Below are 21,199 nucleotides of genomic sequence, written 5' to 3'. Positions count from 1 at the left end.
AATATTTTTTTTTCTAAAAAAAACAGTAGATGAAATGAACTTTCCATGACAGAAGATAGATCACCCACTCACATGAACCACACAGACTAAAATGTAGGAATTCAAAGATTAAAACAATGGTCCACTAATCATAAAATCTTTAGTGCCCTAATAAAAAAGAGCATCACAGTCCTGAAATGTTAGACTGAAATCTTACTAACACCAAGGTTGTTAAAATAGGGATCCTAAGTAGGATCGGTGAGAGGGTCGGGTGGATCGGATCGTAGAATTGGATCGAGGATCGTAAGATCCTACTTTCTATTAAAAAAAATATAAAAATTCAAATTCAAATGATACATATTAAAAATAAGGTGAAAAATCATAAAATCTATGATCCTACTTGCGATCCTACTTACGATCCCATACGATCCCATGCGATCCTACACGATCCTACTTGCGATCCTGTTATAACATTGATCCTACAACGATCTTGATCGTTTTAACAATGTAGGATCGTAAGATCGTACGATTCTATGATCCGGATCGCGATTTTAACAACCATGACTAACACCTGAAAGCTACCTATCATCTTAAAACAAAGGTCCACCGATCATAAAATCTTTAGTGCCCTATGTAGACACCCCATTTTTTACTGTACTCAAGACTCAGTTGTGCTTGTAGGTACATCCAGCCACTAGCTCGATTGCTCGTCGGTTATTCGACTTTCGCGGCGGAACGTCATAGGTTTGAGCTTTCCAAACCCTGTATCCTTTCTGCCCCATTCTTGGACCATGACTTGGTCCTTTCAGAATGCTTTTCTTGGTGCACCGTCAGCCATGGTCTGGCACTGCCGGCCATGCCTTTGTTGCTGCCGGCCATTGATGATGCCTGTCGGCCATCAATGAGCCACTGCTGGCCACCACTGATGGCCGGCAGACCCCCTGTCTCAGCTGGTTTCACTCCAGATCTTTTGAGCCAGCTGGAATCCTTTCATCTCCCCTTCATACACGTGTATGGAGGGATGATGCTCTTGCCAAGCTTCTTGAAGAAGCTTTGCATTGTTTTCCCTCTATATAAGGAGAGGCTCTATCTCCTTAGCAGAGGTTCAGCCATTTTAGAAGAGATATAGCTTTCTCTTTCTATATTTCTTACTCTCTCTCTATATTGTTGTTAGTTTTGTGCCTTTTTCTTGCACTTTTGCACTACAACACATAGAGACACACCACCACCTTTGGGCTGAAGTTCTTAGGAGTGCTACTTGAGCTCTGAAAGTTGGTTTTTGGCCCCTGAGGTTGCTAGTTTCGAAGTTCGACTTCAAGGGTGAGCTTTTCCCCATTTTAGCACTTTTTTGTATCTCATTTTGGCCATTCTTGCATATTGTTTTAGGCCTTGCTTTCAACTGAAAAAAGTCTTGTATTCAAGTGTTTTTGGTAGTTGTTTAAGGTCTTTGTGCTGTTGAGGGTCTTCAACCCTCTTGTTTGCCTTGTTTTAAGCCATGCCTTAAGGCCTTCGAGCTAGCCTTGGTTTGGCCTTTTAACCACTGAAATCCAGTGGATTTTCAGTGGTAGGCATGTAGTTTTGAGGTCTCAAATCAGAGGGGGTGGCCCTCTCTCTTCTTGTTTTTGTTTGCTTGAGTTTTTGGCCTTCCAAAGGAGCATGCCTCTCCGTATTTTTGAGGCTTGGTTCAGGCCCTTTTTTGTGACTTTTAGGACCTGCCTCGACTCTATCCATGGTTGGTTTGGTCATATTTTGCATGCTTCTTACATGTGTAGTGTAATCCCATTTGTGGCTCATCAAGGTAGAAAATAATTTGAACTGAGTGGAATATAAGTAGATGAAAAGACATACATTGAAAATTAGGCCTTGTTTATCATCCCCTAAAAAAGTCAAAAAGCTAAAAAGTCACTATTTTATTTAAGTCACATCACCTCTCTACTACATCACTTCAAACCCAACCCATACCCAACCCATATTTCATAAAAAGTAAAAAAGTGCACTTATTTAGAACATCCCAAACAACCCCTTAATTATGATGTTTTTGAAAAGTTTATTTTTTATTCATATGGACATAACTACCCTTTGTTTTTGTAAGACAAAAATTATTTAACTACTATGTGCAATTAAAAAAATAAAATTAAAATATTCTATATATATTTTTATTTTTTTTGATGGTTCTAATACGGTGAGAATCCGACCAACATTTATGAATGTATTGTTGAAAAAGTTTTAGTTACAAAAATATTTTTATTCGATTGAATATTTAGAATTTGTATTTAAAATTTATTTTTAAAAAATTATAAATTTTTTTGACAAAACTGAATATAAATATATATTTAAGTTTTTAAATATTATTTTATGTTCCAAAAAAAATCATATGAAAATAAGTGTTTGATTTTTTAAAATTTTATTTTTCACCAAACTTAATTTTTTTAGAAAATCATATTAAAAATTCAATCAAAAATAAAGGAGGATAATGGTGCCAAGCAAAAAGGGTATTTTGGTCTGATTATAAATAGAAAAAATCTTTAATTAAGATAGTTTTTAATGTTGTGCTATTTTCTATACAAACAGGAGTAAATATTCTTGTTTAATGTTTTCGGAATATATGTCCTTAGGACATGTTAACCAAAGTAAATGCCCCTATTTTTATTAAGTGTTATTAAGGTACATGTTAATAAAATCTTATTAATAATTAAATAGTGGTAAAAAAATATGAAATATATAAATATATTTTAAATTAGGCGAATTACACTAACAGTCTATGTAGTTTGAAACTTGTGTTACTTTAATTCTTAACCTTTCAATTGTAAGGGATCGTTTGGGAAAGGCTTTCGGGCTAAATTAGCCACTAAATGCCAAAAGAGGCTAATTTAGCCAGTAAAGGACAAAAGAGCCACAGTTAGTTGGCAACAATAAACGGTCAGGAGAATTTACGAAACTACCCCTTATGAAGAGGGGCATGCGGCAACACAAACAAAAAAAAAAAAAAAAAAAAATTTCCCAAAAAACACATTTTCCCAGAAAAAATAAAGTTGAAAAAAAAAATTAAAAACATTTTTTTTGTTTTTTGTTAAAATATTTTATAAAAATAAATTCAAACTCTATTTTATAAAAATAGTTTTAAAATTTTCAATTTTTTTGTTATGTATTTGGTTATGATTTGCGTGTAGAGTTGTGAAAGTACTGTGGAGTTTCAAGTTATGTGTTTAGTTATGAGTTTTAAAAATAATTTATTACTTAAGTTTTATTTTATGTGTTTGGTTATGATTTGAGTGTAGAGTTATTTTTAAATTTAAAATATTAACATTTTAAATTATTTAAATTTTTTCGATTTCAATTTTGTGAATATTTATTTTAATTTTTTACTTATTCAATTTTGTAGATTATTTACATTATTTAAATATTTAAAATAAAATATTACGATTTAACATATTATGATTTGAGTGTAGAGTTGTGAAAGTAGTATGGAATTTCGAGTTATGTGGTTGATTATGAGTTAACTCAATAATTTATTAATTGAGTTTCATTTTATGTGTTTGGTTACGACTTGAGTGTAGAGTTGTTTTTAAATTTAAAATATTAATATTTTAAATTATTTAAATTTTTTGAATATTTAAATTATTTAAATTTTGTTGTTAAAATAATTTTTTATTTTTATTTTGATATGTGTTTGATACGGCTCAGTGAAATTTTTTTTAAAAAAAGAAAACATGAAAACATAAATTATCATTCACCACGTAATTAAATAAGGCAATAAATATAAAAATAAATAGGCAAAAAATAAATAATTAATGTATAAAACAATAAATAAAAATAAATATGGCAAAAAAATAAATAAATAAGGCAAAAATTAAATATTACGATTTTTTTTAAAATATTATGATTTAAATTTTAAAATATTACGATTTAAATTTAAAATATTATGATTTAAATTTTTTTAATTTTAAAATTTTTTATAAAAAAAAATTCAAACTCTATTTTATACAAATATTTTTTAAATATTTTAATTTTTTGTTATGTATTTGGTTATGATTTGAGTGTAGAGTTGTGAAAGTAGTATGAAGTTTCGAATTATGTGTTTGGTTATGAGTTTTAAAAATAATTTCTTAAAATACACAGGACAATAAAATAAAACCTCACTTTTTATTATTTTACAGAAAATGAAAACAAATTGAAATTAAAAATAGAATAAAAATAAAAACCACATGAAAAACTATTTGTAAAAAAAAAAAAAAAAAAACCTTAGCCTGGGTTGGTGATGTCACTGTCAGGACAACCGTCTAAATAAAAACAAAATTTAATACCGGGGGCAGTTTAGTAATATTACATATGGACACCTCACCAAAAAGTCAAAAAAGCCAAAAAGCCCTTTCCAAACCAGACTTTTTAGCCCAGGCTAAAATAGCCAAAAAAGCCAAAAAGCCAACCCACTTCCCAAACGAAGGCTATATTTGATCATGAATTTTGAATCTTATTCCAAATAAAAATAATTAAAGACATTGTTACTCAATTTTAAGGGTAAAATCATCAATTTGATAAAATATAAATTAATTTGACAAAATAAATGTCAATTTTTTTTTTGAATTTTTAAAAATGATTTCTACCCACCAAAGATAAAATTATATAAAAATGATAAATCTTTTACTTTTTACTTTTATACCAAATTAATTTTTAGTATGTGTTTGGATGATGATCATGTAATGGGTGGTTATTTTTTGAATGGTTATCATTCAATAAATGCTTGTATTTATTGTTAACAGATACACTACAAGAATTCGCATATTTGGAGACCAATTTTAGCGACTAAAATTAATTTAGTCACCAAAACCCATACTTTTGGCGACTAAACTTGGTATTGGTCGCGATTGGTTCAAAAATTAGCTACTAACTTTTTTTAGTCACTGTAAAGTGCTTATTGGCGACTAAAAAATAAATCAGTCGCTAAAAACTTACGTAATAGGTGACTAATAAACATTTTAGTCGCCGTTAGTTGTGTTTATTGCCTAGTAAATTTTTTTAGTCACTGTAAAGTACCTATTGGTGACTAAAAAATAAATTAGTTGCTAACAACTTAGGTATTAGGCGACTAACAAACATTTTTGTCAGCGTTAGTTATATTTTTGGCTACTAAAGTTTTTTTAGTCGTGGTAAACTCATTTTCGCGCATAAAATGTTGGTATTTATTTTTGGCGACAAATCTTTTGTCGGTAAAAACTTATATTCAATGACAAAAATTTTTTTTAGTCGTCCTATAAAACCAACAAAATTTTGATGGGAAGATTAAAATACTACCGCGTATTACCAAAGGAAACACCCCTCTTGCTCTCACTCTCGTCGATAGCCCATCCATCATCTCCTCTAATCCACAGCCCATCAATCATCTCCTCTCATCGACTAACCATCGGCCACCGTTGCGCAGAGCCCCCGAACCAGCAGAGGTACACCGCCTGACACCCATTCAATTTGATTCAGGTTTCTCTCGTTCTCTCTCTCTCTCTTCGTCTCTCTTCCTTCTTCTATTTCCCTGTTTCAGTTTGATTTATGAGTTTCATTTATGGGAAACGAGTTAAATGGTTTATGATTTGCCTATGATTATTTGGGGTTTTTTTGGGTTTTTTTTATTTTATTTGATGCAGAGGCTTTCAATATTGAACCCGTAGGTAAATTGAGTTTGATTTTTGTTCTACATTTAGGGTTTTTTTTTTTTTTTGGGGGGGGGGGGGGGGGTTGGGTTTATTCGTATCCGACTCTGATGTCGGAGAAGAAGCTGCTGCCTTGCATGCCAGTCTTTCAGGCACCGTTTGGTTGGCTGCCATTGACAAAAGCCATGCCTCTGAGATTGCCACGGAGCACACTGTCGCTCTATAGAATTCACCATTTCAGTTTGAGAACAGAGTGAATGAAATTTGGTTGATGTTTGAAGACCTGTTCATTATTAAAAAAAAATGTTAAAATCTCTAAAATTAGATTAGGTAAGAGAGACAAGAGGAGGGACTTAGAGAAAGAACACAAAACTATGTGTTTCCAAATGCTCCTTATTTGCTCTGTTTGAAAATATTGGAAAAGGGAACAAATTGAAACGTTAATGGTGTGTTTGGTAACGTTTACGTTTTCAGTTTATATTTACAAAAATTTTATAAACTGGTTTTTGTTTATTTTTTGTTTATTTTTAGAAAAACATAAACTACAAACGCGTTTGGTAATTGACAAAATGTTTAAAAAAATTTAAAAATATAAAAAAGAGTGAGAAATGGCAAGTGGTGGCAAGTGGCGACAGAAGACGGTGGTGAAAAGTGGTAACGGTAGGTGGTGGGTAGCTGGTGGTGGCGGGTAGGTGGGTGACGGTGGCGGGTAGTGGGTGGTAGCGAGTGGGTGGTGGTGGCGGGTGGTGGTGGCAAGTAGGTGGCGATTGGCTGGTGGTGGTGGGTGGGTGATAGTGAGTGGGTGGGTGGGTGGGTGACGGTGACGGTGGCGGGTGGTGGGTGGTAGCGAGTGGGTGTTGGTGGTGGTGGTGGTGGGTGATGGGTGGTAGCGGGTGGGTGGTAGATGGTGATAATAAGTGGGTGGGTGACGGTGGCGGGTGGTGGGTGGTGGGTGGTAGCGAGTGGGTGGTGGTGGTGGCAGGTGGGTGGCGGATGGCGGGTGGTAGTGGGTGGTGGTGGCAGGTAGGTGGCGGATGGCGAGTGGAGGTGGGTGGTGGGTGGTGATAGTGGGTGGGTGGGTGGGTGACGGTGGCGGGTGGTGGGTGGTAACGAATGGGTGGTGGCGGCGGTGGTGGTGGCGGGTGGTGAGTGGTGGTGGCGGCGGGTGGTGAGTGGTGGTGGCGGGTGGGTGGCAGATGGCCGGTGGTAGTGGGTGGTGGTGGTGGTGGTGGTGACGGGTATAGCGAGTGGGTGGTGGTAGTGGTGGGAGGTGATGGTGGCGGGTGGGTGGCAGGTGGCTGGTGGTGGATGGTGGTAGCAGGTGTGTGATGAGTGGTGGTGGCAAGTAGGTGTCGGGTGGTGGTGGTGGGCGGTGGATGGTAGTGGCGGGTGGTGGCGGGTGGGTGGTGGTAGTGGTGGCGGCGGCGGCGGCGAAGGGTGGGTGGTGGTGGCGAGTGAGTGGCAGGTGGGTGGTGGGTTGTGGTGGTGGCAGGTGGGGGGTGGGTGGTGGTGGTGGCAGAAGACGGTGGTGGAAAATGGTGGCGGTTGGTGACTTGTGTTGGGTGGTTAAAAAAAAAAAAACTCAAAACTCAAAATAGAAACACATTTTTTGTGTTTTCATTTTTTGGTCAAATTTATAAACTGAGACCACTGATTTATAAATCAAAAATTTTACCAAATAAGTTTTTATTTGAGTTTTTTAAATTTTTATAAATATAAACAGAAAATTGAAAACGTAAGTGTTACCAAACGGCACCTAAAAATGTCCAAACTTTACTTTTTCTTTTTCATTTTCCTGAAGAAAATCAATGTAAAGAATAAAAGCTTGTAATTTAATGTTCTTCGAATCTTGTCTTCGCTTATAGCTTAATTAAGTGAGTGCAAGAGTGAGTAATCAGAAATATGTTTTATGGGTCTTTCTCTTTTTTAATATTTGCTATCCTTTGCTTGAGCTCGTAAACTGCCAGTTATCGTATTGTGTGTATATGTATATAGTTCGTAATTGGTTTCTTCATCATCGAATTCTACAAAAGTAATTTCAGTGAAATTTTTGAATTTATCATATAAGAAATTAACTTAGGGCTAATTGGAGTAAAATGGTAAATGATGCCTTAAGGGCATTTTGTTAATTTGTGCCTAGGAGAAAATTTGGTAATTTAGGTCCTGATGGCATCTTAGTACTTTGTGCCCTAAGGGCATTTAGATCAATTATGCCTTCGAGACATAATTGTAATTTGACCATTAAAGGTGTTTCGGTAATTTGGGTCCTTTAGAATATATTACTTGTCAAACCCCAGATTTCATAAGATCCAAATCATGAGAAATAATAATAAATAATAAGGGAAAATACAATAATAACATAATCAAAAGGATTCTGTGATATGCATATATCGATATCATTCAATACATGAGATTATCCAATTATATATATCATATATTCAACATCTACATGGAATGAATATATAGTATGTAGTTTAATTCTGTGTGTGTAAATTTAATCAATAAGATATCACGGAAACAATTCCAATGATAGCCTCCTTATTCAATTAGGAAATGCCATGTTGTTTGAATATATGATAGCAGAAATTTCTAATGGCAATTGTATAATCATTTTGTTTAATTCTGTGTGTGTAAATTTAATACAGCCTTCCCAAAAACGTTTTGTGCATTGGGTCCGTAATTTTGGTGCTGGGTAGTTAAAACAAATATGGCAAGGTTGGCATTGGAGTTGAAGCAACACTGTAATGGCTGCTGAGTTTAACTAAATAGCCTGTGTGGTCAAAATTAGTTTGTCTGGTAAGGATTGGGTGTGTGCAATGCAAGTTTTTGTTTTTTTGTTTCTGGTAAGCTTCCATTGATGTTATCTGGGTTGTGATAGTTACTTTAGAAACCTTGTTGGAAGTAGTGTCCCTGTGTGCATATACTGTATAAACTGTCAGTTATTTCTGTTTTTCCTTAAATGAAATGGTGCATCTGCTAAATGAAGTGTGGTGTTTGTATATGAAGTGCGTATCTGACTTGGTTGTAGTTCTTTGTTGGTGAATGCTAATATACCACAATGTATCGCGAGGGGTCATTTTTTATAAAGAGAAATAGTAATTACTGCTGTGTGCTTTTTTTTTTCATTTTTTTTTTTTTTTGTTCTTTTTCTTTTTTACTTTATAGGTCTTTGTTTGGTTTTGTGTGTATGAAATTCTCTCTCTCTCTCTCTCTCTCTCTCTCTCTCTCTCTCTCTTCAGATTTGAATTTGTGTCTCTCTGCAAAATCCCCCAATTCATTTATATATTCACTTACATGCTGACCCTCTCATAGATGCATGATATGTTAGGAGCAAGATATGGTTAGTATTTGCATTTCTGGTCCTGAACTTAATCCATCTAATTAGACTAGTATGATCGTCTAGTCTTCGTCCAGTATTTGCATGAAATTCTCTTTATTGATCTAGGGTCTAGTAAAATCAGCTTGAGAAAGTTCAGGCACTTTTCCATTTAAAAAAATATTGATGGAGCAGGTTTTGACTTTTACAGGGTTTGGCATTATCTTCAATTGGTGAATACAGAAGGGCTGAGGAGGCACATATGAAATCAATTCAACTTGATCCAAGTTTCCTTGAGGCATGGGCTCATTTAACACAGGTATTCATAAGTAAAATACTCAGTGTAATTGACTTACAATATTCACATTGTGTGATTAATGTGTCCTGTTGTGTGGTAATAATGAAAAGGTGAAATTGATAATACTCTTATTTTGGTGCTAACTGACCAACTCAACTCAAGCAGCCATAATCCTGACTCGAGATTTTTCTGATGTTGTTACTTTTATACACACACACACACACACACAAAGAAAGAAAAGAAAAATTCAAGCACATCTGCAAGTTCATTGACATAGGCTAAACGGACCAGATATTTGTTTAGAGAGCTGATATATCTTATGGGCATTTTTTTCCATCTAAAACATTGATTTGAACTGCTTTTTTTTCATAATTTTTTGCAACTTAAATCATGAAAGGAAATGTTTTGAGTATTAAAACATAGCCAATAGTTACATTACAAGAAGGAAATCCCCTCTGAAAAAACAACATCCACAACGATAGTAACCCATCTCACTTAATCTGGGAGATGACAAGCTGGCTAAGCTTACAACAGACCTAATCTGAGCACTAACATTATAAATTTGCTGAGGTATGCATGATTAAGAACATTCATCAGTTTGAAGCCCCCTATTTCCACCCTATATTGTATATATAAAATAAAACAAAAAAACCATGTAGCCCGCACATGACCATTAACAAACTGCATTTTCTCTCTCTGAAAAGACAATTATGTTGTTCTGTTCGGAAAGACCAGTGAGTGGTTTTTGCATATCTTATGTTCCTGCCCAATCAGTTGCTTCTGTTCACTAATAATAGCACAATATCTTACTGTGGTTACTGCTTAATGAAAGAGTGATTTGAATATTTTTTTCTTGGTTGGATTTTTTGATGGCCAACCTTGTGAGGCCCTAAGTAAGCTACATTAGGCGAGAATCTGTAGTTAACATCATTTTGAATCACCTTGATATGTTGATATGTGAGCACTGATACTATGTTGTTAAGTCAAGAGTAATGGTAGTTTTCCAGTTGCTTTAACTTTCTCTATTTACTGTAGTAGGATATGAAGTTTTTCAGGGTTCAATGAAGTGGTCTTTAATATTTTGTTTTAAAGTATCATCATCCATTAAGGTGGTTTTTGGTTCTTCAAGTGGTAATTGGAGTGGGGAAACGCTGTGAGTTTTTAAGAATCTTGCCTTGGAGTTTACTGCAACATAATGCATTTTTAATCTGTATTATACAGCTGTGGCAAATCCATTGTGTTGTGGATGTGTCTTGTGGTGGGTTTTGCAGCCTTCCATTTAGGACATGTAGGCTTGTAATGTGAAGTCCATATGATTCTCTTGGCATTGTTCTATTTGATTGGCAAAAGTGAGTTGGAGAAGGTGGATACTCAGGGGGATCATTTAAATAACTTAAGGGAGTCTCAATCTTACTACAAAATCAAGGGCATACATATAGTCATTTTTTTTAGATTTGCAATTGTAATACATTAAGCAATCTTCTGGGACGAAAACTTAGTCGAAAAAGGGCGTTTCGGGGGCGAAAATGCAAAACAGCCCCTGAACCTCCGTGTAGCCGAAACGAACAGGTTCCCCATGCCAAATATGACTTGTGACAACTGACAGAATGTTATTTGGACCTATAGGTTGGGATTTAGAGTCGAATACGCCCAAAACTCAGTCGAAAAAGGGCGTTTCGGGGGCGAAAATTCAAAACAGCCTCCGAACCTCCGTGTCGCCGAAACGAACAGTTTCCCCATGCCAAATATGACTTGTGACAACTGACGGAATGTTATTTGGACCTATAGGTTGGGATTTAGAGACGAATACACCCAAAACTTAGTCGAAAAAGGGCGTTTCAGGGGCGAAAATTCAAAACAGCCCCCGAACCTCCGTGTCGCCGAAACGAACAGTTTTTCCATGCCAAATATGACTTGTGACAACTGACGGAATGTTATTCGGACCTATAGGTTGGGATTTAGAGCCGAATACGCCCAAAACTTAGTCGAAAAAAGGCGTTTCGGAGGCGAAAATTCAAAACAGCCCCCGAACCTCCGTGTCGCCGAAACGAACAGTTTCCCCATGCCAAATATGACTTGTGACAACTGACGGAATGTTATTCGGACCTATAGGTTGGGATTTAGAGCCGAATATGCCCAAAACTTAGTCGAAAAAAGGCGTTTCGGAGGCGAAAATTCAAAACAGCCCCCGAACCTCCGTGTCGCCGAAACGAACAGTTTCCCCATGCCAAATATGACTTGTGACAACTGACGGAATGTTATTCGGACCTATAGGTTGGGATTTAGAGACGAATATGCCCAAAACTTAGTCGAAAAAGGGCGTTTCGGGGGCGAAAATTCAAAACAGCCCCCGAACCTCCGTGTGGCCGAAACAAACAGGTTCCCCATGCCAAATATGACTTGTGACAACTGACGGAATGTTATTCGGACCTATAGGTTGGGATTTAGAGACGAATACGCCCAAAACTTAGTCGAAAAATGGCGTTTCGGGGGCAAAATTTCAAAACAGCCCCCGAACCTTTGTGTGGCCGACACGTGCAGCTTCCCCATTTCAAATAGGACTTGTGACAACTGACGGAATGTTATTCGGACCTATAGGTTGGGATTTAGAGTCAAATACGCCCAAAACTTAGTCGAAAAATGGCGTTTCGGAGGCGAAAATTCAAAACAGCCCCCGAACCTCCGTGTGGCCTAAACGACCAGCTTTCCCATGCCAAATATGACTTGTGACAACTGACGGAATGTTATTCGGACCTCTAGGTTGGGATTTAGAGTCGAATACGCCCAAAACTTAGTCGAAAAAGGGCGTTTCAGGGGCGAAAATTCAAAACAGCCCCCGAACCTTCGTGTCGCCGAAACGAACAGTTTCCCCATGCGAAATATGACTTGTGACAACTGACGGAATGTTATTCGGACCTATAGGTTGAGATTTAGAGACGAATACGTCCAAAACTTAGTCGAAAAAGGGCATTTCGGGGGCGAAAATTCAAAACAGCCCCCGAACCTCCGTGTCGCCGAAACGAACAGTTTCCCCATGCCAAATATGACTTGTGACAACTGACGGAATGTTATTCAGACCTATAGGTTGGGATTTAGAGACGAATACACCCAAAACTTAGTCAAAAAAGGGCGTTTCAGGGGCGAAAATTCAAAACAGCCCCCGAACCTCCGTGTCGCCGAAACGAACAGTTTTCCCATGCCAAATATGACTTGCGACAACTGACGGAATGTTATTCGGACCTATAGGTTGGGATTTATAGCCGAATACGCCCAAAACTTAGTCCAAAAAGGGCGTTTCGGGGGCGAAAATTCAAAACAACCCCCGAACCTCCGTGTGGCCAAAACGAACAGTTTCCCCATGCAAATATGACTTGTGACAACTGACGGAATGTTATTCGAACTTATAGGTTGGGATTTAGAGATGAATACGCCCAAAACTTAGTCGAAAAAGGGCGTTTTGGGAGCGAAAATTCAAAACAGGCCCCGAACCTCCGTGTGGCCAACACGGGCAGCTTTCCCATGCCAAATAGGACTTGTGACAACTGACGGAATGTTATTCGGACCTATAGGTTGGGATTTAGAGCCGAATACACCCAAAACTTAGTCGAAAAAAGGCGTTTCGGGGGCGAAAATTCAAAACAGCCCATGAACCTCCGTGTGGCCGAAATGAACATTTTCCCTATGCCAAATATGACTTGTGACAACTGACGGAATGTTATTCGGACCTATAGGTTGGGATTTAGAGACGAATATGCCCAAAACTTAGTCAAAAAAGGGCGTTTCGGAAGCGAAACTTTAAAACATCCCCCGAACCTCCATCTGACTCTTACAGGCTACTTTCCCATTACAAATAGAACTTGTGACAACTGACGGAATGTTTTAAACTTGCTAATTTTATGAACGTACACACGTGTGTTATTATTTTTATCACATGTTCTAATATCCTCTCTGAAATGGCACTGACATACATTAATAAGCACCGATGGTTTTATATCCAATCTAATGATTCAAGTGCCTTTTGCAAACAAATAATGAGGAAGTTGGTAAAAAGAATACTTTCTATTCACATTGGGCTTTGATATTGGTTTAGCCACAGAATCTGGCATACATGTTGCATACAAATAGAAGATTGTTACATTAGCTGTATGTTACTAATGAAAGATTTAGTAATGATTGTTCTGCATTTAACAATGTTCCTTATAACAAAAGACTTTAGAAAGACTGTACAATGACTGATAATTGATTCATCATGGAAGGTTGCTTCTCACTTATTTTTATTTGTCACTTGTTCTCAAATTCATTCATGAAGTTTGGTTTTTTGGGTCCAATTTTAATATTTTTTTTTTGTTTTTTGTAGATGACTTCGTTGCGTGGACTTGCAGAGATATTTTGGTGTATGGAGAAGAAATTGTACTTTTGTATAGAAGTAATATAATACTTTTCTCATCTCCAGCCTTTGGGCAGTTAACTATTCCTGATACAGAAAACTATTGGCAGCAAACAGATAATTATTGGCATGGTAGATAGATCACCTTTTGACGCCGTCCATTAAATTGATTTTTTGTCGTGGTACATAGATGTATTTTTGGCTTGGTACATACATCACCTTTTGTCGTGGTACAGATTACGATGGTAATTTGTACCATGCCAAATGGTCATTTCACATGGTATAATAAATGTAATTTTTGTATATGGAGGGCTTTACTTTTTGTATGATTGAATATGTTGTATGGAATTATTATTTTAATTTGGACAATAGTTCGTTTGTATGTACTTGGACAGTTAAAGTAATTTATTTTTTGTCCACGGATGCAAATTGTGGAATGATTGATAATTTATGTATCATTTTATTTATATACGTGTTACGGGTTGAATGGAATACAGACAGGTTATGGACACATTATAATATTAGCAATAAAACATAATATCATGTTTTTGCCGACTAAACGTTTTGTAGCCAATAAAAAGGGAAAAAAAACAAACAAACATTTGGCTACTAAAAGTTTTGTAGCCAAAAGAAAATCAAACATTTGGCTACTAAATTTTTTGTAGGCAAAAGAAAAACAACCATTTGGCTACTAAATGTTTTGTAGCCAAAAGAAAATCAAACCTTTGGCTACTAAAAGTTTTGTAGCCAAAAGAAAATAAAATATTTAGCGACTAAAATATTTTGTAACTAAAAACAAAAGTTGAAGAATAAATATGACTTTTGACGACTAAAAATTTAGTAGCCAAAAATGTCATAGTTTAGGCGACTAAATTTTTAGTAGCAAAAAATGTTGAAGTTTAGGCGACTAAATTTTTAGTAGACAAAAGAAATAGTATTTGGTGACTAAAATTTTATTAGCCAAAAAAGATTGACTTTAGGCGACTAAAATTTTAGTAGCCAAAACACTAGTATTTGCTTTTGGCGACTAAAAAATTTAGTAGCTAAAAATTTTTCGGCCACTAAATAATTGGCTTTTGGCGACAAAAAAATTGGTCGGCAAAAATGTATTTATTTAATTAATTTTTAAACCTATTGGCGACTAAATATTTAGTCGCCAAATGATTACATTTGGCGACTAAATTAGGTTTAGTCGGCAATTATATATCCCGACTACTTGTTGGCTACTAATTTTCCGACCAAAAAATTTAGTCGCTAAAGACTATAGCCGACTAAAATATGACTTTTGGCGACTAAAAATTTAGTCGCCAAAAGTGAATTCTTGTAGTGATACTTTTGGATGGTTATCATGTTTTGAATGGTTATTAGGTTTTTAATGTATAATCGATATGTATAACATATATGAAAATTTTAGTTTTGGATTTTTTGATTTAATGAATTAGTTTAATAATGACATCAAAATTGTCATTATGTTTGACTTTTAAAAAAATAAAAACTAATTTAATGAAAATAAATATCAAAAAAAAAATTTCTTAAAAATTATTTCTACCCCCCCAAAAGATGAAATTATATAAAAATGATTTGTTTTTAATTTTTATTTTTACTAATTTAATTTTTAGTTTCTTAGAAAAAAAAATTGAAAATAGATTCTGAAAATCAAATCAAATAGAACTTATAACCAAGAAAATTTCAACATTATTTATTAAAAAAAAAAGCTATTACATTTCACATAACATACATGTTAACCAACACAAAATACGTTGTATGACAACTTTAACATTGAAATAGACCGTTTGCAAATGAAATAATTTTGATTGTCTTTATTTAAAACAAGTTTCAAAATTTAAAATCAAATATATTACAATTGAAAAGTTAGAAACCAAAATAATATAAGTTTCAAATTATGGAGACTGTGTAATTCACCCTTTTAAATTGGAGATGGCTGGAGTGTAAATTTGGGGCCATGGGGCTTGGTCTTGTTTCAATATGTAGAATTTGTCGAATATTTTATATCTATAAAAAATTATATTGATTGAATAACAATAGACCTTTAATCAAAATATAATTTTATTAATAATTTATTTTTTAAATTATATTTATCATTAACAAAAATATGTCACAATCAAAATTCTACCTTTAAATTCATATGGTAGTTGGATAGATTCTATCCCATAAGGTCCCAAGAAGTATAGCGTCTTAGGCAGAAACGTCCAACAAGAAACAACAGTACCATTTTCTCAACTAAAGCTTTGAGTACATGTCATTTTCTCAATACGCACTCTCTACATTTTTAATTCTTTAATTTCTTCTCACTTTACATCATTAATTTAAAAAAAAAAAATTAAATTACTCTCATCTTTTTCAACTCTCTATCCTAAACCCTAACCTAACCCTAAGCTCTGCCCGCCGTTACCCTTCTTCCCTCCTCACCTTTTTATCACAAACACTCCCAACACAGAATTTCTTCTTCTAGAGGAGGTGAGTGAACAGATAGATGGTGTTGCCAGCGTTGGTACTGGTACCGATGCTGGCTAGGGTTTGGAGTGACAAAAAATCTGTGTAATGAGAAAGTAAGGTTTGAAATTTTTGTCTAAAAATGTAATTTAGGAATAGAATTGTAATGAAAAAAATTGAAAAAAGATGAGTACTGAACAAAGAAGTGGTATGTAAATAAAACCACCCTTTGTTCAAAGGTGGGATTCCAAGAAGCATCCAGGAAATTGGCCAGCCATATGAGAATTGGGATTCCAACAAAGCAATCTGGACTAAAAAGTTTGAAAAAAAATATAAGAAAATTTTATAATTTTGATAAAATTACAGTAAATTTTATTATAATTTTAATTTATATAATATTTAATTTTATCTTTAATAATAATTTATTAGTTATACAAATAAAAATATTATTATTATATTTTTTACATAAAATATATGTTTTATATTTTATATTTTATATTTTTACAACACTTAATTAATTTTGATATCTTGTCATTTTTTATATTGTTATGTTTGAGGACAATTAATATTTTTAAATTAATCTTGTGATATTTCATGGAAACAATCCTAGAAATATAAAAGAAGACTTGGTTGTTGCTATCAATAGTTGAGTATTTCACATGATATCTTTATTTTTTTTTTATCGGCAGTATTATATCCTTACAATTTTATTTTATAAAAACACTTCTTCATAGATTCTTATCGGTAAGAATTTATTCACTCAATCTATTGAGATAAATTTTTACCGATAAGAGTCTCTGAAAAAGTATTTTATAAGATAAAATTGTAGAGATGGATCATTTTTCTTTTTTATATTGTTATGTTGCAGGATAATTTAATATTTTTAAGTAAATCTATTGTGGTGTTTCGTGGAAACAATATTAGAGACTAGCTCGGTTGTTGCTATCAATTGTTGGGTCTTCCCAGAGAGAAATATAGATAAGAGAGTAGGAAAAAGGAAAAAAAGGTGTTAGGAATGGGTAAAGAAAGAGCGAGGATTGACCCGTTGATTTCCAGGACAATTAATATTTTTAAATTAATCTTATGATGTTTCGTGGAAACAATCCTAGAAATATAAAACAAGACTTTTTTTTGCTATCAATAGTTGAGTATTTCACATGATGTCTTGATAATTTTTTTATGGGCAGCATTGCATCATCTCAATTTTGTTCTATAAAAGTACTTTTTCATAAATTTTTATCGGTAAAAATTTATTCACTCAATCTATAGCGATAAACTTTTTACTGGTAAAAGTTTCTGAAAATGTATTTTATAAGATAAAATTGTAGAAATGAATCATTTTTCTTTTTTATATTGTTATGTTGTAGGCTAATTTAATATTTCAAAATAAATCTATTGTGGCGTTTCGTAGAAGCAATCTTAGAGGCTGACTTGATTGTTGCTATCAATTGTGGGGTCTTCTAATAGAAAAATATAGATAAGAGAGTGGGAAAAAGGAACAGAAAATGTTAGGAATGAGTAAATGACTGACCAGTTGATTATCATGGTGTAGGCATAAAGGAGTTTGATCCACTCTATTCTTATATGTAATAGATGATTTTGATTTTAAATTTAATAATTATAAAATAAGCATATAAATTTATAATTATTTTAAATTAAAAATATATTTATAATTATCATTGATATAATAAAATACCTCAATTATCAATATGTAATGAAATAGATCACCGCTCCATGAAAAGTGACATAAGAAAGTGTGAGATGTAATGATGGATGGTTGAGTAATGGTATATAATTAAAAAAATAAAAGAAGACAAAATATGATTTATTGTGTATTTTTTATTTTAAAACAATATATTTATAATAATAAATTTATTTATAAAATCGGCATTATTCTATTATCTTTATATAAATTTTATGTATAAATAATTTTTATTTATTTATTTATTTATTAATTGTGGTGGTGTTTCATGGAAATAATTCCAAACTCACTTTTCAAAAAAAAAAATTCATATATTTTTTAATTTTTAGATATACTTAACATAAATATACTTAAAATATATAATATTTGTGAAAAATATTTTTAAAAAAATTCACTAAATACCACAATACAAAAATTCAGTATATTTTTGTATTCTTGTATATTTATTGATTTTTTAAAATATTTTTTTACAAATATTTTACTTTTTAAGTACATTTAGGTTAAAATATTTAAAAAATTGCTATCATTATTAAGTAAATTTTTTTTAAAAAAAATCACTTAATTTTTTTTTAAAAAATTCACTAAGAATAAAAAAATGTTTTTTTTTTAATTTTTAAAAAATCAATCAAAACCAAACAAAGTGAATATAAGACAAAGTTGCTATCAATAATTTGCCCCCACCATAGTGTGGATTCAATAAGATGCACCTTTGGTTTTTTTTTTTTTTTGTATGATTTATTATGGTTTTAGTTATAATTCATTATCATATTAGTTATGATATTATTTTGGGTATGATAGAAGGGTTTTTTTAGTTATATCTTATATGATGTTTTGTTATAATTCTTTTTTTTTGTTTTTGGTTATGACTCAATAATTTTTTTGGCAGCATTATGACTCAATAATTGAGCTATAATTTTCATATGTAAGATATTTTATGTACAATTTTATCCTTATAAATATTTTTTAAACACTTAACAACTTGGTAATGTGAATATTAAATTTAAATAAATTTAACCGAATGTTTATATCATGGAACATTCATAATGTTAATATAAATATTAATAAGCGCTCCACCCTATTATTATTAAGGATATTTTGATAATTATATTACTCATAAAACTTATTAGAATATAAAAAATAATTTAAATTAAATGAAATATAAATAGGTCACAAGAGATTTATAAATAAATAAGACGATTTTAAAAAGTGTTATTAAAGTACATATTAATAAAATCTTATTAATAATTAGAGTGTGGCAAAAAAAATATTATATATATATATATATATATATTTTAAATTCATAGTGTAGTGGGATGGTTGGATTCTATCCCAAAAATAAGAATAGCGTCCGAGGCGAGAAACGTCCAACAAGAAATAGGGAAATGATAGTAGCCGTTTTACCTGCTCCAAAGTGGGATTCCGAAAAGCATCCAAGATCGCCAAGCGCCGTCCTAACTAGTAAGGCCCCGTTTGTTTTGAGTTTTAGGAAGGGGATTGAGATTTATAGTGAGATAGAACTTACTAATATCATGTTTGTTTTGAAAGATGGAGAGGAGATTTGTAATCTCCTCCGGACTACGAATCCCCTTGGGAAGGAGATTAAGATAGGCCTGTAGGACTTCGTATTAGAAAAATAGTCTGGCAGACTATAAATTCTTTTTAATTTATTTTTTATTTTATTTTTTACATGTCGGGCATTTTTTTTAACATTAATGTTTAATTTTTTATATTTTTTGTTAAGTAAAAATTATTATTTTATTTTTTTTGAAAATTTTTTATTTTATTTTTATTTTTTTAAACTTTTTTACATGTTGGGCATTTTTTTTAAAACATTAATGTTTAATGTTTTTGTATTTTTTTTATTTGTTTATTATTTTATATAAAAATAATTTAACAATCACATACTAAAAACTATCATCAAAACAAACACAATTTTACTTAATCTCCTCACTATCAATCCCCTCCATTCTACCTCTGAAAACAAACGGGGCCTGAGGGAATTGCTCTTCTCCTCACCACCGATATTAGGGCTGCAAATGAACTGAAATGTTCATGAACAAGCTCGGCTCGGCTCGTTTATTAAACGAGCCGAGCTCGAGCTCGAATATTAGGCTCGTTTAGTAAACGAGCCGAGCTCGAGCTCGAGCTCACACGAGCTCGGCTCGTTTATCTATATTTAAATTATATTATATATATTATTTATATATTAAATAATATAAATAATATTTTTTATTTAAATATTTTTATTTAAATAATATAAATAATATTAAAAAAAATTTATCGAGTCGGGTCGGGCTGAGCCGAGCTCGAACCCAGTTTCTTATCAAGCCGAGCTCGAGCTCAATAAACGAGCTCGATAAGTAAACGAGCCGAGCTCGAGCTCAGCAAAGCTTGGCTCGGTTCGTTTGCAGCCCTACGTCGATTAGAGTTCAAGTTTTTTATTATTTAAGTAGAAGTCTGACCATCTAGATGAATTTGTTAATTTTTTTTTTTAAATTTAATTTGTAAGAGTAAATTTTAAAAGTTATGCTTTGAGGTTGTCTTTTTGTTAAAGGAAAAAAAAAAAAAAAAAAAACACCCAAGAAATTGGCTAGCCTTACAAATATTTAAGGTGTTTTATGGATAATTTTACCCTTACAAATATTTTTTGAATCCTTAGCAACTTGGTGATGTAAACATTAAAATTAAATAAATTTGAAAGTGTGAATGTTTACATTGACAGTGTGAATGTTCATATCATGGAACATTCATGCTATCAATGTGAACATTAATGAGCACTCCATCTTATTATTATTAGGGATATTTTGATAACTATGTCACCCATAAGATTTATTAGAAATAAGAAAATAATTTGAACTACGTGGAATATAAGTAGATGAAAAGAGGTACAATGAAAATTAATTATGATGTTTTTGAAGAGTTAATTTTTTGGGTAAATTATAACTTAACCCCCTGTGGTTTATCCAAAAAATACGGAGCCACCCTATAGTTTCATTTGTAACACTTAAACCCCATATACTTTATACCAAAGTGTAATTTTGGACAGACGTAATAGAAATTGTAAAAAGTCTAAATTACCCTTATTTATTTCTCTTATTTTCTTCTTTAATGCCATTATAAACCACCAGTCAACAAACTGAATCTATCATTGATAAGTTAACATGTAGACACCTGAGGAGAAGGATAAATGGTGAACTCAAGCTTTGACTTCTTTTTCTCTCTCTCTCTCTCTCTCTCTCTCTCTCTCTCTCTTTCTCTGTTTCTCTCTATCTCTCTCTCTCTATATATATATATTCTCTCTCACTGTGACCATCATCATCACCACCATTGCCTAGCTTCATCAAAACCAAGAACCACCATTTACAAAAGGCCATAGATGAAGTAAAAGAAGAGAGTGGATGATGAAAAAGAAAGAAATAGA

General features: G+C 33.1%; 1 protein-coding gene and 1 long non-coding RNA gene across 3 annotated transcripts in view; one reads left to right on the top strand and one right to left on the bottom strand.

Moving 5' to 3' along the window:
* LOC114282933 (putative acyl-activating enzyme 16, chloroplastic) overlaps window positions 1-21,199 on the bottom strand; it is a 104,886-nt gene that overhangs the window by 978 nt on the left and 82,709 nt on the right. The window lies entirely within an intron of this gene.
* LOC145792150 (uncharacterized) lies at window positions 5,274-14,038 on the top strand. The gene is made up of 3 exons (XR_014331312.1): window positions 5,274-5,451; window positions 9,149-9,256; window positions 13,593-14,038. It is a non-coding gene; the product is annotated as an uncharacterized LOC145792150 (long non-coding RNA).

Source organism: Camellia sinensis, chromosome 6, assembly GCF_055761805.1.
Source record: "Camellia sinensis isolate YWXY chromosome 6, ASM5576180v1, whole genome shotgun sequence".
NCBI lineage: Eukaryota > Viridiplantae > Streptophyta > Magnoliopsida > Ericales > Theaceae > Camellia > Camellia sinensis.
Note: the sequence above shows the minus strand (reverse complement) of the source record. Positions and strands in the feature narration are given on the sequence as shown.